The sequence below is a fragment of the Podarcis erhardii genome, assembly GCF_964252035.2.
Source record: "Podarcis erhardii genome assembly, chromosome: 7".
NCBI lineage: Eukaryota > Metazoa > Chordata > Lepidosauria > Squamata > Lacertidae > Podarcis > Podarcis erhardii.
Window position 1 is genome coordinate 31,872,919 of NC_138511.1, and position 24,132 is coordinate 31,897,050.

Here is a 24,132-nt window from a genome sequence, read left to right on the forward strand (position 1 = left end):
ATTTTAGATGCCATATGCCCCAGTAGTACTGGAGGAGATAATCCAGAGCAAGTTTAGGTTTCCTTTTAGATCTATGTATTTGTGGATGTTATTTTTGGAAGAAGGCTTTTTTTTCCTGGAGTGAGATTTTCTTTTCCTTTCTTTCAATGACAATGGTGCGTTGGCTGTTTTTAGTTGAAATCCAAACAAGCAGAGACAGGGCATCAGTTACGAAGGCAGCCTTGAAGTTCCAAGTCGCATTTCCAGCTATACGGCACTGTGTGTTATTGTTATCATGATTGTCTTTTGGTGCTTGTATGTATGTAAATGAGATTAAAAATAAGATAAAGGCAGACATGGAAATATTAGTGACAAAACCAGGAAAAGACGAATAAGCTATTAGGAGTGATAAAACATAAAACAAGGGCTCTTTTTAATTTGACAGTGAACCAACTTGGAAAATTGTATGACTTAAGAATATTATTAACAATTCTTTTACCCCTTAAGCTTTGTTTTACCCGGGCCTTAAAAAAAAAAATGTATCTAAGACTTGTCAGCAATTCCATGATTAAAAACTGTCTTAGGGCTTTTCTGTATAATTTAACAGCATGGTTATTTAGTATCTAGTAAGAACATAAGGCGAGCCTGCTGGATCAGGCCAATGGCCCATCTAGTCTAGCATCTTGGTCTCACAGTGGCTGACCAAATGTGCATAGGAAGTCTACAAGCAGGATTCAAGCACAAGATCACTCTGCCTTCCTGCAGTTCCCAGCAACTGGTATTCAGGTATTACCGAGTCTAACTGTGGAACTAGAGCACAGCTATCATGGCTAGTAGCCTCCAACAGCCTCATTCTCCTCCATGAGTTTATCTAATCCTCTTTCAAATCCATCTCGGTTGGTGGCCATCACTGCCTTCTGTGGGAGAGAGTTCCATAGTTAAAATATGCACTGCATAAATAAGTACTCCCCCCTCTGTCTGGAGACCGTTTTGCTCATCCTGCAGAGCAGGGCCCTGGACTTTCCCCACAAAGCTGCCCATGAAGGCGGCATCTTTATTTCGCTTCAGTCTTAACTAGGTGCTCTCTTAACCACCTTGATCTCTCCATTATGATGACAAATTGGATCCTCCTAATTGAGGGTCCGTGTTGCATGCGGGCCTCAGTACACCCCTACCAGTAGAGGGGTGGGGCTGGGACTTGAGCTGAGCATGGCCCCACAATCACACCAGGGCCTTTTGGCCAATAAGGAAGAGGTGGCCTTTTAAAAAGTGGCAGAAGCATTGGAGCCTTACCTGGCTTTGCGCCGCCAAACATCCGTCCACCCACCCTTGTCGTAGGACATAAGTATTCACTTTGGCCTTGCTTTGGACTTTGGTTGGTCACCTGTTTTGGAACAGGGGCCGGGTAGGAATTTCTTCCACTTGGAGGATTGGTACTGGCCATTTGGTTTTTGCCTACGTCTTAGCAATCGACACAACTTTGTAAGGTTTGGCGGTGAGGCATTGACTTAATGAGATGGGGGAGATGAGGTGCCCCTCCAGGAACAAGGGTATTCTGTTAAAGGAACCCATGGGTCTGGTCTTTGTCCAAAGTCTGTTTGAGGGGCTAGGGCCATGCCAGGACCCAGCGGTAATCCCGGGGTGAGCTTCAGTTGGTTGCCATCGACAGAGCTCCTTCTCTTGGTGGATGACCCTTTCAGACTCCTTGCGAGGCGGGCAGGAGTCAGATATAGTTTGCCAGTGCCTAAGCCAATACCACTCACATTGCTACAATCAATAAAGTGGTGGCCTAAATTTGCCCACTAACATTTAAACTAAAATACTGTTTCAATGTGTTTTATTATTCTGGGGGTGGTTCTGGGCCTTGACGCGCAAACAGGTGAAATGGAGATTCTAATATCCACTGTGACTATGGACATGGACCCAGTCTGGATTAATGCAGAATTTAAAAGGTGTGGTCGTATTTGGGTAGCTCAGAAGATTAGGGAAATGGATGTTTATGGTTTAAACAGTACTGTTACAACATTTTGGTTTAAACAAATAAGCAGAAAAAGAAAAAGATCTGTACCTTGTTATTCAGAACATTGAAACTAACACATGCATTCAGAAGTTGAAAAACATAAATCACCTAGGCAGACAGATTTGTTCACACAATGTTGGACACAACCATCTATTTTCTACATAGCATTTTCTAAGTTGTGTGTGTAGTTTTCTACACAAACATTTGCTGTCTTCATCCAATATGTGGTACAAGGGGGGGGGGGGAAGTACTGCTGGATTCTGTAAACCAGTTCTGTCTCTGAAGGTGAATGGTTAGTTATACATAAGAGGTTTGTGAGATGCACATCAGGAGAAAGGCTGGAAGTAATTTAATGTAGCTTACCGGATGTTATAATGTAGACATTCTTTTATGTGTCATCTCAGAAGTGAGAAATCTAGAATCACAAGTTGTCATTTTTTGAATTCCCTGAGATTTCTTTGGCATAACTCCCCCCCCCCCCCGAGAATCCACTGATTACAAGACCCTGATGCAGGGTGATAGTTTTTAGAATGAACATTAAAATTGATGGTGATTATAAATTTTGATTTTAAAAAATGAGGTGCTGGTATACATATAATAATAAAAGTGCTGGGGGTGCCAGCAGAAAAAGAGTGCCCATACTCTGTACTGCAATAATAATAATAATAATAATAATAATAATAATAATAATAATACAAAAATATTTGTTTATGAATGGTGCTGGGGAAGGGGCTATGTAAATGACCTCCTCCTCCTCCTCCTCCTTGAAGTTTATTGACATTTTCACAGTTCAAAAAAGGAGCAAACTAATTTACAGGAAATAAAGAAAATAAACTAAAGAAAGGAGGAACAGAAAAAGAAAGGACAAGATCCTCCCTCATAACCCTATCTTACCTCTCATCCCAGCTCTCTTCTCTTAGCCTCTCACCCTTTGAGATCTCCCCTGCCTTTCTTCTGAGCAAAAAAGAGGACACATCTGCTGATTTCTACTTTTAACTATGGTTCACTATGACGACTCTACCCATGAAAAAGAGGACGCGTCCTAGAAAAAGAGGACATATTTGGTCCCTTCATCCTTGAAAATTATTTAGCTTTTCTTTAAGAGTTCTTAATAAGCTCCCAGGGTTTGTGTAAGGAGAGCTGGCCAACCAGCAGGCTACTGCTGGCCTATGGCCTTCTCTCTCAATTTCTTGCGAGTCACCTGTTTTGATATGTCTGTGTCTGGGGGTATGTGGACAACTGCCTTAAGAGAAGGAAATCTACATTTTGCTTGGGAAAGGGGCACAGTTCAATGGCAGATTGTCTGCTTTGCAAGCAGAAGGTCCCAGGTTCCATTCCCAATGGAATCTCCAGGTAGGACTCAGAATGAGAATCCTAGGTCCTATACTGTACAGTGGTACCTCGGGTTACATATGCTTCAGGTTACATACGCTTCAGGTTACACACTCCGCTAACCCAGAAATACAGCTTCAGGTTAAGAACTTTGCTTCAGGATAAGAACAGAAATCGGGCTCCGACGGCACGGCAGCAGCAGGAGGCCCCATTAGCTAAAGTGGTGCTTCAGGTTAAGAACAGTTTCAGGTTAAGTACGGACCTCTGGAACAAATTAAGTACTTAACCCGAGGTACCACTGTATTAGTAAAGAAAAAGCACTTTATATGAGGTATAACAATATGACACCAGATGGCACTGTAGAGTCCCATCTTTCACCAATGGGATTTCCCCTTATGAAGTTTACAAAGTGTTTAACTGAATCACTGTTTTGATGTGTCTAGATCTAGCCCCAGTCTGAACCCCGGAGAGCTGCTGCCAGCCAGTGTAGACTGGGCTGAGTTAGATGGGTCATTAGTCTGACTCGGTATAAGGCAGCTTCCAAGGATCTCTAGCAGGGGAGAACTCCTCTTACTACTATGAAAACGTGTTGTATTTTAATGAAAAATGCCCCGTGAACTTTTAGGAAGTTATTTTTTTTTTTAAGTTCTCAACAATGCTGGTAAAAGTTCACTCAGTTTGGCATCTTCCATGGGAAACATTTCTAAACTTCCAGAATCTCTTTTTCTGAGCCTTGGCCTAGCCAACCAACTTCTGCCTGGGACTTCATGAAATTCTAACACAAGCCTGTTTTATTCAGCAGAAAAGCCTTTGATGTTCAGGGTGCCCATCTTTCTGTCTCTCTCCTTGCCTCAGTTTCTCATCTGGCAGTTGGTGTTAATTAGCTTATTTCACAGGGTTACTTTGAGGACTGCTGTTTAAATGCAAAATCTTGAAAGCCGAAAACTGACACGTAGGTGGTAATTATTAAGGGCAGGATTTATGCGTTATGTTTTTAAGTGTTGCCTGCTTCCCTATATTTATATCTACCCTTTAATATCACGCGAAAGGAGCTCTCTCACCTCCTGTTGTTTAGAATCAATCAGGAACTACTTAGAGGTGAGCAGCCTTCAGCTCAAGCAGGGTGGATGCTGTCTGTTGTCTTAAAAGCGTTTAAAAGCCAAAGGATTATTAATGCAGACAATTGGAGAGAAAGAGAGAAATATTTCAAACAGCAAAATAAAACCAAAGTTTGTTTCTTAAAGAAGAAACAGCCCATCATGTGCTTGGAGGAGAGAAGGTGATATGATAACCTAGTCAGATGGGTGGGTTAAAAATAAATTAATACTACTACTACTACTACTAGCAGCGACGTGGGTGGCGCTGTGGGTTAAACCACAGAGCCTAGGACTTGCCGATCAGAAGGTCAGTGGTTGGAATCCCCGTGACATGGTGAGCTCCCGTTGCTCAGTCCCAGCTCCTGCCAACCTAGCAGTTCGAAAGCACATCAAAGTGCAAGTAGATAAATAGGTACCGCTCCGGCGGGAAGGTAAATGGCGTTTCCGTGCGCTGCTCTGGTTCACCAGAAGCGGCTTAGTAATGCTGGCCACATGATCTGGAAGCTGTACGCCGGCTCCCTCGGGCAATAAAGCGAGATGAGCGCGCAACCCCAGAGTCGGTCACGACTGGACCTAATGGTCAGGGGTCCCTTTACCTTTACTACTACTGCTACTGCTACTGCTACTGCTACTGCTACTACTACTAATAATAATAATATACCTATCTTCAAATGAAGATTCCATCTGTCACATGGAAGATGGAGCAAACTTGCTTTCGGCTGCTCCAGGGAGGAGAACTTGATTCAATGGACTCAAACTACATGAAAGGAGATTCTAACTAAACATTAGGAAGAAGCTTTTGATGGTAGGAACTGTTTGACCGAGGAATGGACTCCCTCAGAAGGCGGTGGACTCTTTCTCATTGGAGGTTTTCCAAAAGAGGTTGGATGACCGTCTCTCAGGGATTCGTTGGCTGTGATTCCTGCACTAGATGACATAAATTCTATGATTTTATGTAGAAATGGAAGAAGACTTTGGGGTGGTGCACAAATGCATGGACATTACAACTCTGGCCAGGTGGTCAAACAAAACAGAAGTTACTTGTTTTGTTATATCTGGAACAACAAATGGTGCTCCAAGGCCGCTGACCACAAATACAATGCACAGTGCAACAAAACAGCCTTAAAATAAGAAGCAAAATACACAAATGTAACACCAAGGCTGGCATAGCATCACTTGGTTCTGTATGTGGGGTTGCCTTTGGGTTTGGTTTGGAAGCTCCAGCTGGAACAAAATGCAGTGGCCAGATTGCTGATGGGAGCTTCTGGTTGAGAACATACAACAGCACTGTATAAACATCTGCCTTGGCTTCCCACTTACTACTTAATCAGGTTCAAGGTCCTTCTATTATTTTTTATACAATTTAGGTCCAGGGTACCTCAACAATTGCCTGAACCCTTATATTGCCTGAACCCTTATACAGTGTGGGCCTGAAAGGGCCTTTCCATAGATGACTGTAGCAGGTTGTTGGACCAAGAGCTGCTACAAGCACTGGAGGCTTCTTATCACATTCTCAGGCTCCTGGTTAGACCAAATCATGATGATTGGCAGATGAGTGGGTGAAAGGTCTTCTTTATAGGGAAGGGGCTAGTGTGCAGTGCCATTGGTCAATATAATATGTTGGGGGGTGGGGAATGACAAATGGTGTGCTAGAGGGTTCTGTCCTGTGGCCAGTGTTGTTCACCATCTTTATAAATGACTTGGATGAAGGCATTGATGGGATGCTTGTCACATCTGAAGATGACACCAAACTGGGAAGGGCAGCTTCACAGAACTGGGATTCAAGATGACCTTAACAGATTGTAGGACTACTTTGGATGGTAGTGGACACTCCATTTGAAGTCTGTAAACAGAGGTTGGATGGCCATTTGTCATGGATTCTTTCATTGTGATCCCTGTATTGCAGGAGGTTTGATTAGATGACCCTTGAGGTCCCTTCTAACTTTACAGGTCTATAGTTCTATGATTCTGTGAAAGTCTTGAGTTGTGGTGTTAGTTGTTGGTCCTGTGCTGCCAGCTCAGTGGAGGGAGAAGCCCAGTCGAGTTTCAGGAGGGTATTTGCCTGGAGGCAGAGTCTGTATGCAAGGTTCAGTCCAGTTCTAAGGTCCGGAGTATCTCTGTTCACGTAGTCAGATGATCCGGGGGTCAAGAAAGCTGAGGGGCCAAGGCCACGAGAAGCAGGAAGGATCAAGGTCTTTCCAGGAATGACAAATGTTGTCTCCAGCAACTGACTGAGGCTGGAAACCCTGCTTAAGAAAGCTGGAGCCAGCTGGTTCTCACCAGGAGCAAGAAAGCTGATCAGCCGCAGGTGGAGTCACTTCGCCTTCTGCTCCTTCAGGCTGCTGCTCAGCAGGTGAAGCCGACTCCTGGCCCATGACATTAGTTCCATGAAGGCTCATCTATGCATCCATTCATGGCCTGTTTATAAGACACCACTTGATGTTGCAGGCATCAAGTGAGAAGCATATATTTACAAACCAGTCCATTGTCTAACGCCATATTGTCCCAGAAGTGCTGGCAATGCATCAAGGATTGCAATATCGCACTGGTCCAACAGATTTCTTATTTATTTTTAAATATTTATGCCTTCTGTTTCCGTCCAAACAGGAAACTTAAGTTGACTAATATAGCAATAAAATAGTACTACAAAAATGAAAAAATATACTGTAAAAGAACAATAAAGCATATATCATACAAATAATATCAACAGTATTCCAGGAGGGGAAAAAACCCCTTAATTTCTGATTGCCTGCCTAAACAATCTGAAATCTTAAGTGCTTACCAGCTCAAGCAGCTGATTTTAAGGAACTGGGTAAAATATATTTTTGTTACAGTTGCCATAATTATTCCAAAGGTACCAATTTTGGAGTGGTAGACCAAAACCAGCTCTTACAGCTTGTCTATTGAAAGCATTTTTTCCTTTCAATTTTCATATTCTTTGAGTTTTAAGATATACATTTCTCCCCATTTTATTTTTCAAGGAACAGCTGTATTGCCAGCCTATGTTTTTAAGTGAACATATTTATGGATCTCTGTGTTCAATGAAACTTTCACTGAAAATCATTGACAGAATAGGAAAAATATGATGCTCATGATGGCCCTGTTTGCATGTAACACTAAGGGCTCTTCCACACTTTCTCTTAACCCTTTTTTGAATATAGCAATTAATTCCCCCAGGTCCAAGAGCTTTTCTCGTTGTTCCTCAGCTGCGCCTTGCAGAAATCCAATTTTACCCACTGAATTGAAGCTTGGTTAAGCAAAATCTCTCTTCAGATTTCCTGCACATCTGATAAGATCTGATTCAGTGGGTAAGATCGGATTTTTGCAAGGTGCAGCCACATAACAACAAATAAAGCTCTCGACCCCAAGGGAATTAACTGGTAGACAAAACAATAAAGATACCAGTCAAGTGAAAGTACAGATGAGTCCTAAGTCAAACCATAGTTTAGTATGAAAGTGTAAGCGTGAGTTCCCAGAAAGAAGACTGATCCTCTGACCCTGCTGCAAGGTAAACCATGGTTTGGCTTAGCATTGTGTCTGAACCAAGGGTCATGGTTTATCTTGTTACAAGCAAAGCACAAAACTGTAGATCAAACTTGTTCTATGACTCATGGTTTGTCTGGGAAAGATAAACCATGACTTAGCTCAGCAGCAACAGAACCAGAAGAGAAGCAAGGAGCTCTGATATCTCCTGTGAGTACTTGGACTCTTGTGCATTCCTGCTTTTAGCCATGGTTTGGCTTAGCACTATATGTGTACAGGGCCAATGATTTGGAAGGGAAAAAGTTTTTTTTTTTTTACCCCCAAATAATTATTTGATAATTTGATTTTTTAAATCTGTTCACCAAATCCATAAAACACTTCTGGGAATAGATAGCCAGAACATGCATGTTTAATAGAATTACATTGAAGAGAAAAACGGCAAGCTGAGTTCGACGCAGTTTTAAATATATGAAATTATTTGTGTGGCTGAAGATTACCATGTGAAGATGAGATATTATCACACCCATGAAAATAATCTGCCATCATTTTATTTAATAATTTTCTTATTGGCAAGATCGATTCACAATTAGTCTGGATTCCTGGAAAGCATTTTACATTGAAAAGCTTTTGGAAATTTCAAGGTATCAATCTTTTCAGATGATGCTGTGTGGTATGCGATCATGGTTACTATAACAATCCCCCTAAATATTTAGCATATCATGCATATACATTAAAACTAGTCTTCATACCACACATTGCCTATCTGCTGCTTCTTTGTTCATTTTAAATATCCATCCAAGAACTAACAGCTAAACCACTGAGTGCTTATGTTTATGGACTGCTTTTGCACTGAATACCCAAGCCTAATGTAAAACGTGTAATTTGAAAGCACACTTTCAATTTCTTCTTTGTCTTCATTTTTGTGTGTGAAAAGCACAGTATTTAAGACTAATTGGCCCAATAAAAAGGTATTGTCTGATTTGCTTTGCGTTCCATATTCTCTGCGATGGAGACAGCCATTAATACTCCGGTAAACACATATGTAAAGGTTTTTCAAATACCAATTACCTATAAATCTATCACCCTAGAGAAAGGCAGTTCATACTGAGAGCTTGCTTTAGATCTATTCAATGCTGTTGTTCTTAATCAGTGTGTGTGTGTGTGTGTGTGTGTGTGTGTGTGGTCACAATAAGAGCCAGTGTGGTGTGGTGGTTAGGATGTCAGACTAGGACCTGGGAGATCAGGGTTCAAATTCCCCTGGGTTACCTTGGTCCAGTCACTGCTTCCCAGTCTCACCTACCTCACAGGGTTGTTGTGCAGATTAAATTAGGAGGAGGAGAACCATGGACAGCACCTTGTGTTTGCTGTGGGAAAAGATAGGATATGAATGCTATATCTATAACTGTCTGTCATCTCTCTATCTAATATATAACAACCTTCTTTTTTGGCATTTCCCTCTAAGTTAATTGCACTATTGAATAACTTGTCGCTCAGGACATGGCGATATTTAGTGCTGATAAAAAAAAAAGGCAAATCTACTCATGATGTGTCATAGTATAGACCATTCATTTTTCTTTCAGCATTCTTCTAGAGGGGTTTTTATTTGGGATTGGTTCTCCTCATTCCTGCAGGTTTGGAGTTTTGCAGCATCAAAATGCCAGCCTATATTTCGCCACCGTTTAGTCTGAATTTACCCTTTCTGGAGGGGAATCTGAAAAGTAAAAAGCAAAACAAAAACTTGTTGCCAATAACCCTCTGCCCGCAAGTGCCCTATCATTCTTTAGAAAGCCTGGGGTCCTCTGTATATTTTGACCTTTGGGACCTATGGTCCAAAATTCCACAGGGGTACTGGGTTGGTGAAGACTGCTCTGGAATTATGCTTCTTGATGTGTGGTGGTGAGCTCCAGAAGATGTCCAAAATTGCTGTGGGAGACCCAACTGCTTACCTAACTGCTTGGTGGCTTCTAGCCCAATGTTATGGGTACTTTGCAGGTTAGAATTTCATGATACAACTACACAATAAACTTGTGATGGTTTAATACCCATTTCTCTGTCATGGCTCCTCCATTCCGAAAGATTTTTGACTTTGAGAAGGCCTTGGAGAACTTGCACATTAATGCCCCTTACTTGGTCATTTCAAAGCTGGTTTGCAAAAATTTTTGGGGTGAGGGAGGTTAATGGGTAATGGGATGTTCCATCTCCTTTTATTAAGAATTGTATCATATGTTCACAGGTCTAAACTACAATGATTGCTTTTTTCTTATAGCGTTAGCAAGTGATGGATGAAGTCTTAAAATTTAGACATCTGCCATTGCAACGTATATGTCAACAACAACAAAAAATTGAGATAATTTTTCTCCTTTTGCAGTGTAAGAACTCACAGTTAGCCATACAATTGACCAGCAATATACCGTATTTATAAGACGCACCAGACCATAAGACACACCTAGTTTTTGGAAGAGGAAAACAAGAAAAAATATATTCTGAATGCCAGAAGCCAGGACAGCCAGTGGGATCGCAGTGCTGTGTTCTCGCTGGCTGTCCTGGCTTATGGGATAGTCGTGCACTGTGTACACTGACCCCTCTTGCTCTCCTGGCTTCAGGGATAGCTGCCCGAAGCCTCCAGAGCACAGCCTCCGCTGCACTCTGGAGGCTTCGCGTTGCTTTTGCTGAAGCCATGGAGCCTGCATTCGCTCCATAGGACGCACACACATTTCCCCTTACTTTTTAGGGGAAAGTGCGTCTTATAGAGTGAAAAATACGTTATTCAGGTCAACCAAAGCACATTATTTTGAACGATGCATAGTTCGTGTGAAATTTTGCCACTGTAGCATGTGGCAATATGGCTGCTTTAGATGTTGTTCTTAAAAGGGGATTGAACAGATTCATGAAGGTTGTTTCCATCAGTGGCTGTGAACCTTGATAGCAAAACTTGGTCCTGTCATTGAGAGTTGGCTTTGTTTGGGAGGACCTCATTTGATCTTGCTTTTGCCAACCAAGTATTAAACAGCAGGTCTGCCTGAGACATTGGGTTGGATAGCAAAATGGAATATCCATCGTTGGAAGCAATGGTTGCTGTCAGGGGCTCAGGAGCAGAGACACAGGGGAGAGAGGAGACGGAGAGCGAAGGGGAGGAATCTGAGGGCAGCGTAGGGGAGTATGACAGTGGCCCGAGAGATTCCATGAGCTTCTCCAGCGATTCAGAAGATTCCCAGAGGGGGGTGCCGATGGCCAGGGCAAGGGGGGTCCCAGGGGGGACACACCAGAAGCAAGGGGCCAGCGGGGATTCCCAAAGCAGCAGCGGGAGATCAGGACCAGTTCCCCCACCAGAGCGGAGTGGAAGGGAAGAGTCCCATGTGTCAGGACCAGCGTCTCCTCCAGTAGGGAGAGAAGATGAGTCAGGGCTGGCCACGCCTCTATCGCAGAGTGAGGGAACGGAGGGGAAGTCAGGTCCAGCTAGCACTCCCGAAGGGGGAAGCAGTGACAGGAGCAGTGTAACGGTCAGGAGAAAGGTTGCCGGCTGGGCGCGCGTGCCAAGTTCAAATGTACAGGCGCGCGGGACAGCAGAAAGCCCAGATTGGGAACCAGGTCCTAAAGCCCGCCGGAGGCAGGGGGAAGAATCAGGGGACTCAGCGTCAGAAGAGTCCAGAAAGGGCAAGACCCCAGCGGACAAGCGGACCCAGAGGAGGAAAGAGCAGAGGAAGAGGTGGAGCAAGGCTAGAGTCTTGAACTGGTGTCTGGGGGGAGGAGATTCAGACGGAGCTTCAGCGGTCTAGAGTCCAAGACGTAGAGCTGCGCGCCGCGGCTTTGAAATCGAAACTGAACTTCAATAAAGACTTTTGTATATAATAAGAACTGGCGTTGGTCCTTTGTGAGCTGGGACCTCGGGCAGCTCTGACAGTTGCTGAATAAAGAATTGGGCAGTAGTTATTGTCTGATCCCTCAGTCTGGTTGGCCGTTGAAGGAACAGAGGCTCTGAATTAGATGATCCAGCAAGGCTCTTCCTAGATGCAATTTTCAGAGTGGGTTCAGAGTGATATCATAGTGCTTTCAAACTACAACTCCCAGGATTCTTTGGGGGAAGCCAGGGCTGTTTAAGGTGCTTGACGTGTATGGTGCAAATGTGAGTTTCATGTGCACACAGCTTCCCAATCCAGTGGTAGGAATGCAATGGATACAGAGTAAATGGAGGTGGAGTACGTAAATAGCCCTAGAGCCGTGATTGTATTATGACATAAGCTAGTCCCTAGCCCACAAATGACCATGCTGTTAGACTTCAAGATGCCAAGATGCTTGCCCTCAAAGAGGAAGGCTTCCTCTCTCGGAAAGCCTACTTGGTTTCTGTGCTTAGCCCAGCCAATGGATGCATGCAATTCTGTCAGTTTTGGTCCTCTGCATTTCTCATTTTTTTCAATCTCAGATCAAATCAAATACTCATTATTATGGTCAATGATCTAGGAGAGACCATGGTTCAAGTCCCCACTTGGTGACCTTGGGGGACAATTGCTGCCTTTTAGCCTACCTCATATGGTTGATGTGGGGATTAAATGAGGAGGGCGGAACCACATAGACCACCTTGAGGCCCTTGGTGCATTTATTTATAAATGCAATAAATAAAACTAAGAGTCTAAGTTCAAAAGTTGAACCCTTTCTAGCTGAGAGTTCTACCTTTACAAGTGATGAGATATGAGAAACTTATGTATTTGAAGGTGCCCTAAGATGTATTTTCAGCCTAGGAAAAAATGTGATGTGTTTTTGTTATTCTAATTCTTAATTCTCTTATTATAAAAATGGGGTCTCTGACATGAAGGTTTTAGGAGCACTTTTGTCAGAGGAAGGGGGGGGGGTGATGATCCCTGCCACACATTTATGACACTGGAAATAAATGCAGCAGTTTTAAAAGTGCTATTTTTTATATTTGAGTTACTCTAAAATGGTCTTTATTTCAATGATTTCTGTTTAGATATCGGGGAGGGGGGGAAGAGGAGGAGAGATTTTGCACTTCCAGCACACACATCTGTCAGCGTCATGCCAAAGGAATCAATCCCACAAGAGAAAAATTGAAGAAATGAAAACAAATAAGTTATAAAATAAAAGTGACAATGATGTGCCGTAGCATAAAGATTGCTTTGGGCTGCTTTTGAAAAAGACAGCTAATGACTTGTCCTATTGGATGGGAGAGATAAAGGGAGGAGGAATGTAGGGTAGTCTGGAGGTTATGGGAGGGGGAGGGAGGAGGGGGTGGAAACTGGAGTTCATGCACTGCCTTATTCATTAAGATGAGCCAGGCTATAATTAGGGGCTACAGTTTGCAAGCCATCATAGGAGTTGATGACCTTCCAGAGCCTCACACTACCTGGCGGGCTGATTTTTGGAAGTATCGTGTGACTAAACTGCAGAGATGGGGGAAAGGCACCAATAGATCAGGGATAGGGAAAGGTAGAATTAGCAATGTTGGGGGCTATGTTCTTACTGAACCAGTCTGTTGGCTTATCGAGCTCAGTACTGGCAATACAGTGGTAGCTCAGGTTAAGTACTTAATTCGTTCTGGAGGTCCGTACTTAAGCTGAAATTGTTTTTAACCTGAAGCACCACTTTAGCTAATGGGGCCTCCAGCTGCTGCTGTGCTGCCAGAGCCCGATTTCTGTTCTCATCCTGAAGCAAAGTTCTTAACCTGAAGCACTATTTCTGGGTTAGCGGAGTCTGTAACCTGAAGCGTATGTAACCTGAGGTACAACTGTACCTTCTTTTGCCACACCAGTTGCCCTCTGGATGTTTTGAACCCCAACTCTCATCAGCCTGAGGCAGCACAGCCATCCAAACAAATACATACTTCCTTATCAAATGTGCTTGCAGATACCAGTGCAAAGGACACAGGTTAAAACATAACTCACTTCATTTATTCTCCTTGGAATAGCTTTGAGAGCATCAATCAAATGTGCACTTTCTAATATTTTGGGGGCTTTCTGCTGTGGCTGCCTCTGTAGCAGCTAGAAATATTTTAAAGGTTAAAAAAGTGTCTATTGAACAATGACATAATCTAATATGGCAAGATGGCTCCTTATTCTATAAAGACTTGTGTCAGTTTTAGAATATTGTAATACAAAATGAAAAAGATGTGTTTGGTCAAAGAAAATGTTCAGGTAAAATCTGGGAAGAAAAGAATTAGCTCTTGTTCTATATATATTTAACTTAAAAGAAGTTGTGTTCATGATTATGGTAGCGACATGTTTTCCTGTGTCATGTGGCAATAACATTCTCCAGCAGTGGCAGGAAACATTTTGACTTGGTAGGGCTGCAATTTTTAACCGTGCCGTTTTCATCACAATAGGACTCATACAGCACTTATTTAGGAAAGCATGCCATTACACATGTGCAGAGTACCATTGTTTCCTCCCTTCTCAAAATCAATCAATCATTCTCTGCACATCGATAGAGAGGGAAGAGCTTCCATGTAAGAAGTCCCAAGTATGGTTTTCAGACAAGATTGACTCCTTACCTCTATTTAGAAATCAAGCCATACCACATTACGTAAGTTTTTGAATTCATTCATTGTTTACACCTGCACATCCATTGCCAAGAAATCAAACACGCAAAAACACTTAAAATATGTGGAAAGCTTGCTTCCAGTTGCATTCAGTATTCCTCCCATCCAAAATTATTCATTATTTATTATCAAAAACACTTTCCCCCTCTAAATTAAAAAAAACACTGAGTATTGCAACTGATAGAGCCTTCATAGTGGGCCTGGATTTCAGGAAGTCACATCAGTCACATGCCTTTTTCTGCTTAGAGACACATAGGAGGGGGACTAATCTGCCATAGCTATACATTTGGATTAGGATTGGCTGTGTGGGGCAGAGAGCTGGTTGGCCAGAGAACAGGAGACTGCTCATTTACACTTCCACTTGTCCTGTGCCTAGAAGCATGGGTAACAACAACAACAACAACAACAACAACAACAACAACAACAACAATGTATTATTTATACCCCACCCATCTGGCTGGGCTTCCCCAGCCACTCTGGGCGGCTTCCAAGAAAATGTTAAAATACAGTAATGCATCAAACATTAAAAGCTTCCCTCAGCAGGGCTGCCTTCAGATGCCTAGTGGTTTTCTGCTTTTGTTTTCTCTTTCAAGGCACAGATCTGAGTGGTTTTGCCTTTGCCACACTGCTTTCCCCTGGAAAGCCCACTTTTTAGTCCTCAGTCAGAGCAAATGTCAATCCAGAGAAAACCCAATTGACATTCGTTCCAATTCAACAATAAACAGTGGGTTTTCCAGGGGGGAAGTGTCAGGGCAAGCAGAAGTGTGGATAAGCCCTGACTGAAATGCCTCTGTAAGTTCAAGAATATAAGAGCAACATAAGAACATAAGAAGGGACTTCTGAATCATAAGGAGACCCTGATGCTGCACTCAATGGGCCATTGGTGTGATCCTGCATGGCGCTTCCTATATCCTTATAAAAACCACAGGAGGGGAGAGCGCTCTTCTTGAATCCAGACTGAGGGTTTTCCAGGATGCTGGGCAAGATGGGCCATTGGCCTGATCCAGCAGGTCGTTCTGAAGTTCTGATGTTCTAATGCAATGTTAGAAGGTACATCTGAAACCAGGACTAATGCTGGAATGCTAGCATTACAATCAGAAAGAAAACCTAATGCAGTCGTGTCTACATCTGACTGCACCCTATATGTAGTTGCAGGTAACAAAATCAGGAACAAGTAATAAAATCCTCTCAAATGCTTGACATTAACAGTATGAGAAAGCAAATGAAGAGTTGTGCCCCCCTCACGCACATTGTCAAACCATAGTGCTTGGTGCGGCCTTATCTTTCGAGTAACTCATCCACACCCGTACAGAACAATGCTTTCGGTTTGAGTTGCTCTTGAAGTGAAGGTGCTGCTTGGTGTAATTGCTCTCATTACAGTACTTTACTGAACATCTCTTTTGATGATTACTTGAGTGATGCTGGTAATGCTCTTTGAAGATTCCCAGATAAAAAGGAAGCCATACGTATCGGAATAAAGGTAACTAATCACCATATCAGGCTCCATCCATTGCTGCTACATGTATTTTTGGGTATGTGTGTGTTTGAAATGCAATGTAAAACAAGGATCATGCGGTTCATTTATTGATCGATATAATTTTCTTTCTGTTGCTGCTGATGTTGGTATTTCTTCCATCGCTAAAGGCTTATGTGGGACTAGCAACGGCAAACACACACATACTGGTTTTTAAAAGAACATTACATTTGCAAGTGATAACTGTGTGGAAGTCTAGTGTCCGGATCAAATGGTGTCATAGTACCGCTGTATTCTGCCTTGGTCAGACCCCAGCCGAAGTATTGTGTCTAGTTTTAGGTGCCACAATTTAAGAAGGATATTGACAAGCTGGAACGTGTGCAGAGAAGGGTGACCAAGATGATCAAGGGTCTGGAAACCAAGCCTTCTGAGGACCAGTTGAAGGAGTTGGGTCTGTTTAGCCTGGAGAAGAGGTGACATGATAGTCAGCTTCAAATATCTGAAGGACTGACATGTGAAAGATGGAGCAAGCTTGTTTTGTGCTGCTGCAGAGAGGAGGACAAATGGATTCAAGAAAGGAGATTCCAAATAAACATTAGGAAGAACTTTCTGAGGGTAAGAGATGTCCAACAGTGGAATGGACTCATTCGGAAGGTGGTGGACTCTCCTTCGTTTGTGGTTTTTAAGCAGAGTTTGGGTGGCCATCTGTCAGGAATTCTTTTTCTGTGACTCCTGCATTGCAGCGGGTTGGACTAGATGACCCTGTCAACTTGACAATTCTATGATTCTGCACAACTTATATTATTCCACTCCATTTCAATTCCAAGGAAGCACAATGCAAATGGAATGGAATCAGTTACCTATCGTTTGCAGACTGAAATCAACAACGGCAACTACTGATCATATTTGCTAGATTTCTTTCAGTTCTAGACATCAGATGAATAAGCAAACACCTTCAAATTCCACTCCTGTTTCTGTTTCCTTCAAAACAGAGTGACATTCCTAGTAGTGCACAATGGCTTTCAGACTTCACTGTCCTCATATCTAGTGCGGCAGCATAGATCTAAGAGCTCCAGAGCTAACAGCCTCGCTGTATTTCAGAAATCAGTGCCTTAGACCAGGCTTCCTCAGCCTTGGCCCTCCAGATGTTTTTGGCCTACAACACCCATGATCCCTAGCTAGCAGGATCAGTGGTCAGGGATGATGGGAATTGTAGTCTCAAAACATCTGGAGGGCTGAGGTTGAGGAAGCCTGCCTTAGGCTCTTTAATCATCCCATATAGCTGGCAAGGCCAATTGCTGTCAGCAGGACTAAATCACCCCCTGTTAGTTATTTTGAGTTCTGTATTGCCAAATTATTATTATTAAAACTAATTGGGAAATTAGATTTGGCATAACAAGTCCCTGTAATATTTATCTACTTAAGAGTTTGGTGGTTCTTCTTCTTTTTTGGTATCTTTTCAACTTTTGATTTCCCTTCATGCATCAAGCTGTCCATTTTCATCGTGACAAGTTTGCTTATGGAGATTGCAAATCCTTGCATAATTTAATGATGAAAAGCCAGCATCTCATTTTCCTCCAAATGCAGCTATTTTGTAGATTAAAGATAAACAGTTGTGGAGTTAATATGGGGTAGGGATTTTTTTGGCGGGTTTTCCTTTTGTGTGTGTGTGTGTGTGTGTGTCTCTGTGTGTAAGAACTCTGCCACCAACTTGAACATGGAGCGAGACAATTTGCAGACGGGGATTGGAAATGACATACATTTAAATTACTGCAGAATTAACATGTTTTGAACTGCAGGATATGCAGTTATAGGCAACTGCTTATCTGAAAGAAAGCTTCTTTCCTGAGGTCAGTCAACAGTTAGCTTCTTATTATGCCAGATTCATAATACTCGAGTCCTTGAAGAGTTTCTGGACTCCTTTCATGCTTGAATGGGGCTCTCACACTTCATTGGGAACTTGGATTTATAAGAATAACTAGTGTTCTGCTTTCCTCCAGTTTTATCCAGTCTGCTAAGAAGAGGTGGCATGTAAAGAGCACATCGCTCTCTTATTCTTAAGTGGGCATTGTGAACACCCACCATCTGGGGTTTATATCAAAAAGCTGAGAAAAGAATGCCTATGCTATGGACCTCAAATGTAGGGCTTGCTACAGATCCTGCATTGGATACAGAGAAAAATCAGTATTTGGATGCATATTTTTACGCCATTTCACAGAAAGGCTAGGGCAGGTGTTAGCAGTGGGTAAAATACAATTGTCTTAAATTCCAGTGCAGTCTTGTGTATAAGGCAAGGAAAGTTGTGAATGTGTGTGTGCTTCTTAGTAACTCCAAAAAGGTGACAGCAGCAGAGGGGAACCCGTGACTCCAGCTCTCATCAGTTCCAGCCACTGTGGCCAATGGCCAGGGCCCTCACAGCACTGCAGGTTTCTTAACAGACCAGTAAGGTAAAGGTAAAGGGACCCCTGACCATTAGGTCCAGTTGTGGCCGACTCTGGGGTTGCGGTACTCATCCCGCTTTATTGGCCGATGGAGCCAGTGTACAGCTTCCGGGTCATGTGGCCAGCATGACTAAGCCGCTTCTGGCGAACCAGAGCAGCGCACGGAAACGCCATTTACCTTCCCACCGGAGTGGTACCTATTTATCTACTTGTACTTTGATGTGCTTTCGAACTGCTAGGTTGGCAGGAGCAGGGACCGAGCAACGGGAGCTCACCCCGTCGCAGGGATTCAAACCGCTGACCTTCTGAGCAGCAAGTCCTAGGCTCTGTGGTTTAACCCACAGTGCTACCTGTGTCCCTTAACAGACCAGTAAGGGGGGGGGGAGAACCTCCTACCAAGTGGGCTTCTGACTTCTGACTACTAAGTGGAAGAGGCTAGCCTTCCTCTGCATAAGACACAGAAACTAGGTGGGCTGGCAAAGGAGAGATGGAGTGCTGCCCATCCCTCATCCACATGGGAGGGGGCACAGAGAAAGGCATTTCTCTCTCTCCATGCCCATCAAAACAACCAGAACCAACAAGCAGGTTTACAGGATGGGTCACTCTGATCTCCCCTTTACTTGCATGGAATTCATTGGTGTCTGTGGTGACCCAGAGAGACAAAGAATTGCAGAATTGGAAGGGGCTCCAGGGGCCACCAAGTCCAGACCCCTAGGTTGGATGCCAAATGCGCTGCATGCTGAGGGCTCGGGAAAGGGGTAAATGGATTGGCATCTAGTTAATATTGCTGCACGGTAACCCAATCTCCACAGTAGTGTGAGATTCCAGGGGTTCCGGGCGCTTACCCAGGAGGAACCAGGCTTGACATATCTGTGTTTGATTTGCTGATATGCTAAGAGACAGCTGTTAATATACAGAGAGAGCTGACAGCACCAAGAACTCCCCTTCTCTGTAATAAGCTTCTCTCTGCTTTACTATTCTTCCTTCAACATGTAAGAACATTGTAGATTTTGCAGTAGGCAGATTTAGTTTCGTTTTGTGAATCGGTTAAAAGGTAGGTGATTAATCAGCTACAAATTCTTTAAACCCATTGACAGCCCAAAAGGAGATGGTTTCTGAAAGATAATATTGCGCAGCTCAATTAGAACGAGGGTCATTGTTTATGTTCCATAGAGCAGAGATGTTCTGGGGAAAGGATCATTCTATTAAAAGGCAGAACAGGCTTTCAAAATGCCTGAGACTGGCTGATGCTAAATTTAAGCTTCTGGACATTAATATTTCCTCCTACTCATGGCTGTCTGTCACTGCTTCTCTAATTGAAAGATCTGAGCCAAACTAAATGTGGTATGGGAGAGATCCTTGGCCAGAACTTTGAAAGTATTTTTCTACTACTTGCATGGCTTTCTGCTGCAAAATGGCTTCTAAGTAGTTTACAAGTATGAATCCATACATAATTAACATACACAATAAAACATTTCCATCAAAGCAGCAATTAAAATATACAGTATAGCAAGCCGGTTAAAAAGGATAGCAATTGAAACAGTTTAAAAAATTTAAACAATTGAATCTCGAAGTTCAGGTTCACAGGAATGTCTGCCTAAACAGGTATGTCTTCTAGAGCCGGCGGGTGGCCAATACTGATGGTGGGCATTTTATATTTCAGCAGGGAGGGATTAAGGGATTTGAGTTAGACCCATAGTGTTGTCAATGAGCAGGTTAAACATTCCCCCCTGTACCATCTCTGAATTTGAATTTTCACCTTCCCAAAGCTGATGTTAACTCGTCAAGGGAGAAATCATAAGGTATTGGGTCCTCCTAGTTTTTCTTCGTCTCCAGGGCTAATAGTGGCTTGCAGGGGTGATTTAGGCTGCAGTCCTATGCAGTTGTATACTGCTACAACTCTCGTCATCCCTGACCATTGCAGTGCTAGCTGGGATGGATGGGAACTGGAGTCCAACAGTATCTGGAGGTCATAAGTCCTCTGATGTGTCCATGCTAAAGTGGAAAGCAAGTCACATGGAGCACTGTGGGACTAAACACAAATAAGATTGCTTGGCCAACCAGAAAGATGCCATTAGAGTTTAAGCCCCTTCCTCTGGGACTACAGAAGAAAAGAAAAAGATTTTGGGTGAGCCTATCTCAGATGTCCCACTCAAAACCTTAGATAGTTATGAACATACCACCATGATGTATAATAGGCTTCACAAGAAGACCATCAAGGCCTCTACCTAAATGTAGTCATGTGATTCTCTACTGGGGCATGTGTCAGTGTGCATATGCTTCCAACTATTCTGTTTCACATTTATCCACCCCTTTTCTTTTGGTCCTCTAGACTTCTTTTTTACTGTGTACAAGTGGCGGCCATTCTGGGTGTGTCCAAATGATGCATGATTGCTGACGTGAAGGTCCTTTTGGATCCAGAAGAGGGAAGAACGGGGCGCAACAGGGGCATAATGGGGCAGGGTGTGCTTATGCACACACTGCTGACATGCATGGGGGCCGGGAATGGAACTCCTGCACAAAATGGCCGTTGCCTGTATTTGTGACCCTTTGTGCTCATGATGCTATTGGGGCAGTTGAGTTCCTGCTTTCAGTGCTGTTCGTGCCTATGGAAAGTTCAGGGAGGACACACTGCTTTGTTTTCAATTGGTGGATGTCCTATAGCTTCCTGTTGAAATCCTGTGACTTTTCCTGCCACAAATGTTCCGGTGTGCATGTGTTGTCCTGCATTTGCTGCACTACAGTGCAAGAGTGACCCTCCAGATGGCAATTATGCAGGAATGCTGGGGAAGCGTGTCAGAACAGGCAGTAATGCTTCCGAATGCCAGTAGATGGAAGCCACAGAAGGGGAGAGGGCTCTTGTGCTTGGGTTCTGCTTGCTGGTTTCCCACAGGCATCTGGTTGGCCACTGTGAGAACAGGATGCTAGACTGGAAAAGACATTGGCCTGATCCAGCTTAGTGTAGACATTTCAGTATAAATCCATCTCTAAGGCACCATTATTGTGTCAATTGCATGCTACAGAATACACCCCCTCCAAAAAAACCCACCCATTCCAGTCTAGAGCCATTTGTATCACATGCACCCTGGAAGAAGGAAAAGGACCAGTCACTCACAGTTGGACAGGATTGGGGAAGGATATCACATGCACCAGATGCATGGTCATGACTTTTGTTTGCATAAACCTAGTTCTTGGCAGATTGAGTAGCACCGAAATGTTGTCAGGAAGAGTCAAAATGCCTAACCAGCAGACTCATAAAATGTATCTATTCCTGGATTGCATCACTTTGAATTACAGATAGGAGACTGAATGTTCTTTCCTGTAAATACTCTGCCCATTCAGAATTAGAAGTTTCTAATAATTCTGTTGGTACAGAGGACCAAAGGGCAGGACTGGAACTAGTGGGTGAAAATCACAGACAAGCAGATTCCAGCTAAACATTATGTGCTTAATCCAGTGTTAGCCCTACTTAGAACAGACCCATTGAAATTAATGGGCGTGATTAACTTAGTTCCATTGCTTTCAATGGGTCTGCTCTGAGAAGAACCTAGTTGGATTCAACCTTAGGTAACAGCAGTTCAACACTGGAATATTGGGAATAGGTAAGCTCTCCTTTTCTGGAAGCTTTTAACCATCCCTGACACCCATCCGTAGGGGCTGCTGTAGTTGACGCCTGAGCTTGGATGATATCTAATGTAGATTCCAACTCTGTGGACTGATTTACAGCTAAGTTCTACTCATTGAAATGGATGAGCCTAAGTTGCTCTTGTCCATTAACTTCAATGGGATGAGCACTGGATGCAGCCCTATAATTCTGTGAAGAACTTTCTCCCTTGTCAGGCAGTAGTATATTTTCAGGGAGTTGTTCCCTCACCCCATTTGGTGTAGGAAATAGATTCAAATATCCAGTCTTTCCACTGCAGGTGAAAGTGGTACAGTAAGTAGGAGGGGGCATCACACAAGGCTGATTAGTGTGTAGGTCCCCTGTAGCTGATGCCATGAAAACACATGATGGGGAGAAGGGGATTGCCTGTCCCTGGAAACTAGACCAGTGGTTCCCAAAGTGGAACCACTAGAGGGCAATGGGATTTTTTTTTTGTGGGGGGGACACTAAGACGCAAGAGCAGGGGTCAGCACTTTTTCAGCAGGGGGCCAGTCCACTGTCTCTCAGACCTTGTCGGGGACCAGACTATATTTTGGAAAAAAAAGAAAAAAAGAACAAATTCCTATGCCCCACAAATAACCCAGAGATTCATTTTAAATAAAAGGACACATTCTACTCATGTGAAAACACGCTGATTCCCGGACTGTCTGCGGGATGGATTTAGAAGGCGATTGAGCTGGATCTGGTCCCCGGGCCTAAGTTTGCCTACCCATGGGCAAGAGGATAGCTGGAAAGGGGATGATGGAGATTTAAATGACTCTCAGACTTTGAAAACTTGATATCATTGGATCAAGTTCATCAGCTTTCTTGAATTAACAAAACAAAATAGTTTTAATTGGATTTTGAATAAATTGTTACTGTTTTGAATTTTATCATGTTATTATCTTTCTTAGTGGTTCATGCAAACCGCTAGTCTCGATAATGCTTTCTATGGGGTAGGGGGCACTGGGGATGAGCTTATAGAACCAAGGAAGCCGTGGCCTGAAAAAGTTTGAGAACCACCGATCTAGATTGTCAGGTACAGTGGTACCTCGGGTTACAGGCGCTTCAGGTTACAGATGCTTCAGGTTACAGATGCCATTAACCCAGAAATAGTACCTCAGGTTAAGAACTTTGCTTCAGGGTGAGAACAGAAATCACGCGGTGGCAGCGGGAGGCCCTATTAGCTAAAGTGGTACCTCAGTTTAAGAACAGTTTCAGGTTAAGAACAGACCTCCAGAACGAATTAAGTTCTTAACCCGAGGTACCACTGTACCTTGTTTTCAAATGGTGATTATGCAGTGGTACATTCACTGCTCTTTTCATATTCTGGAAAGAATACAAGGCTTTTCTTCCACTCTACGCATCTGTGTAATGTCTGAGTGAAGCTTCTGGAGAGGTTTTTTTTGTTTTTTGTTTTTTGTTTTTTACAACAAGAACATGTAAATAAAGCATGTCATTGTTTAAAAGTAAATGTTGACTCATAAGAACAACCCCCTCCAAAAAATAATAATATTACTTGTGTTTCATCTAAAGATGGAGGCAGAACTGAGTAACACTTTATTTATTTATAAAAATATTTGTAGACTGATGTTTAATTAAAAAAATATATGAAAGGAGCTTGCAACAAAAATACATAAAAAACAACTATTTACAAATTTTAAAAACAGACAACACTGTGGAAATATGTATTCTTAATTGCCTGCATAGGTCTGGCGGAATGCAAAAGTTTCCAGTAGGTGTTTAAAAGTTGGCACAGAATGCGCTTGCTGAATCTCTGTTGACAGAGTATTCTACAGGGCTGGGCCAATGACATTAAAGCCTTACCAACTCAAGGAACGACCAGTGAGGCTCCTGCAGACGATCTCTGGGATCAAGAAGTCCCTTAGGCACCCTGGACCTAAGCTGTTCAGGGCTTTGTAAATTTTTGCTAGAGCCTTGAACCTGGCTTGGTAGTAGATGGGCAAGCAGTGCAACTGTATTAACAATGGTGTTCTGTGCTCTTGACCAAGGACCAGAAGCTCCCATTCTCTCTCCTTGGCGATCACTCCTAGCCGAGTAAGATTGTCTTCTATAAACACGGTTTTAACAATGAGTTCGTAAGTGACTGTGGAGG

At 43.1% G+C, this 24,132-nt stretch overlaps 1 protein-coding gene across 2 annotated transcripts in view; it reads left to right on the forward strand.

The window, feature by feature from the left end:
* The window catches only part of TSHZ3 (teashirt zinc finger homeobox 3), a 114,634-nt gene that overhangs the window by 30,371 nt on the left and 60,131 nt on the right, over window positions 1–24,132 (forward strand). The window contains exon 1 of one of the 2 annotated variants that reach the window (XM_081870182.1): window positions 16,272–16,405. The exons of the other annotated variant lie outside the window; for it this stretch is intronic. The gene's annotated coding sequence lies outside the window, so the exon portion shown is untranslated. Of the gene's footprint in view, window positions 1–16,271; window positions 16,406–24,132 lie in introns of those variants that run through there. 2 annotated transcript variants of the gene reach the window in all.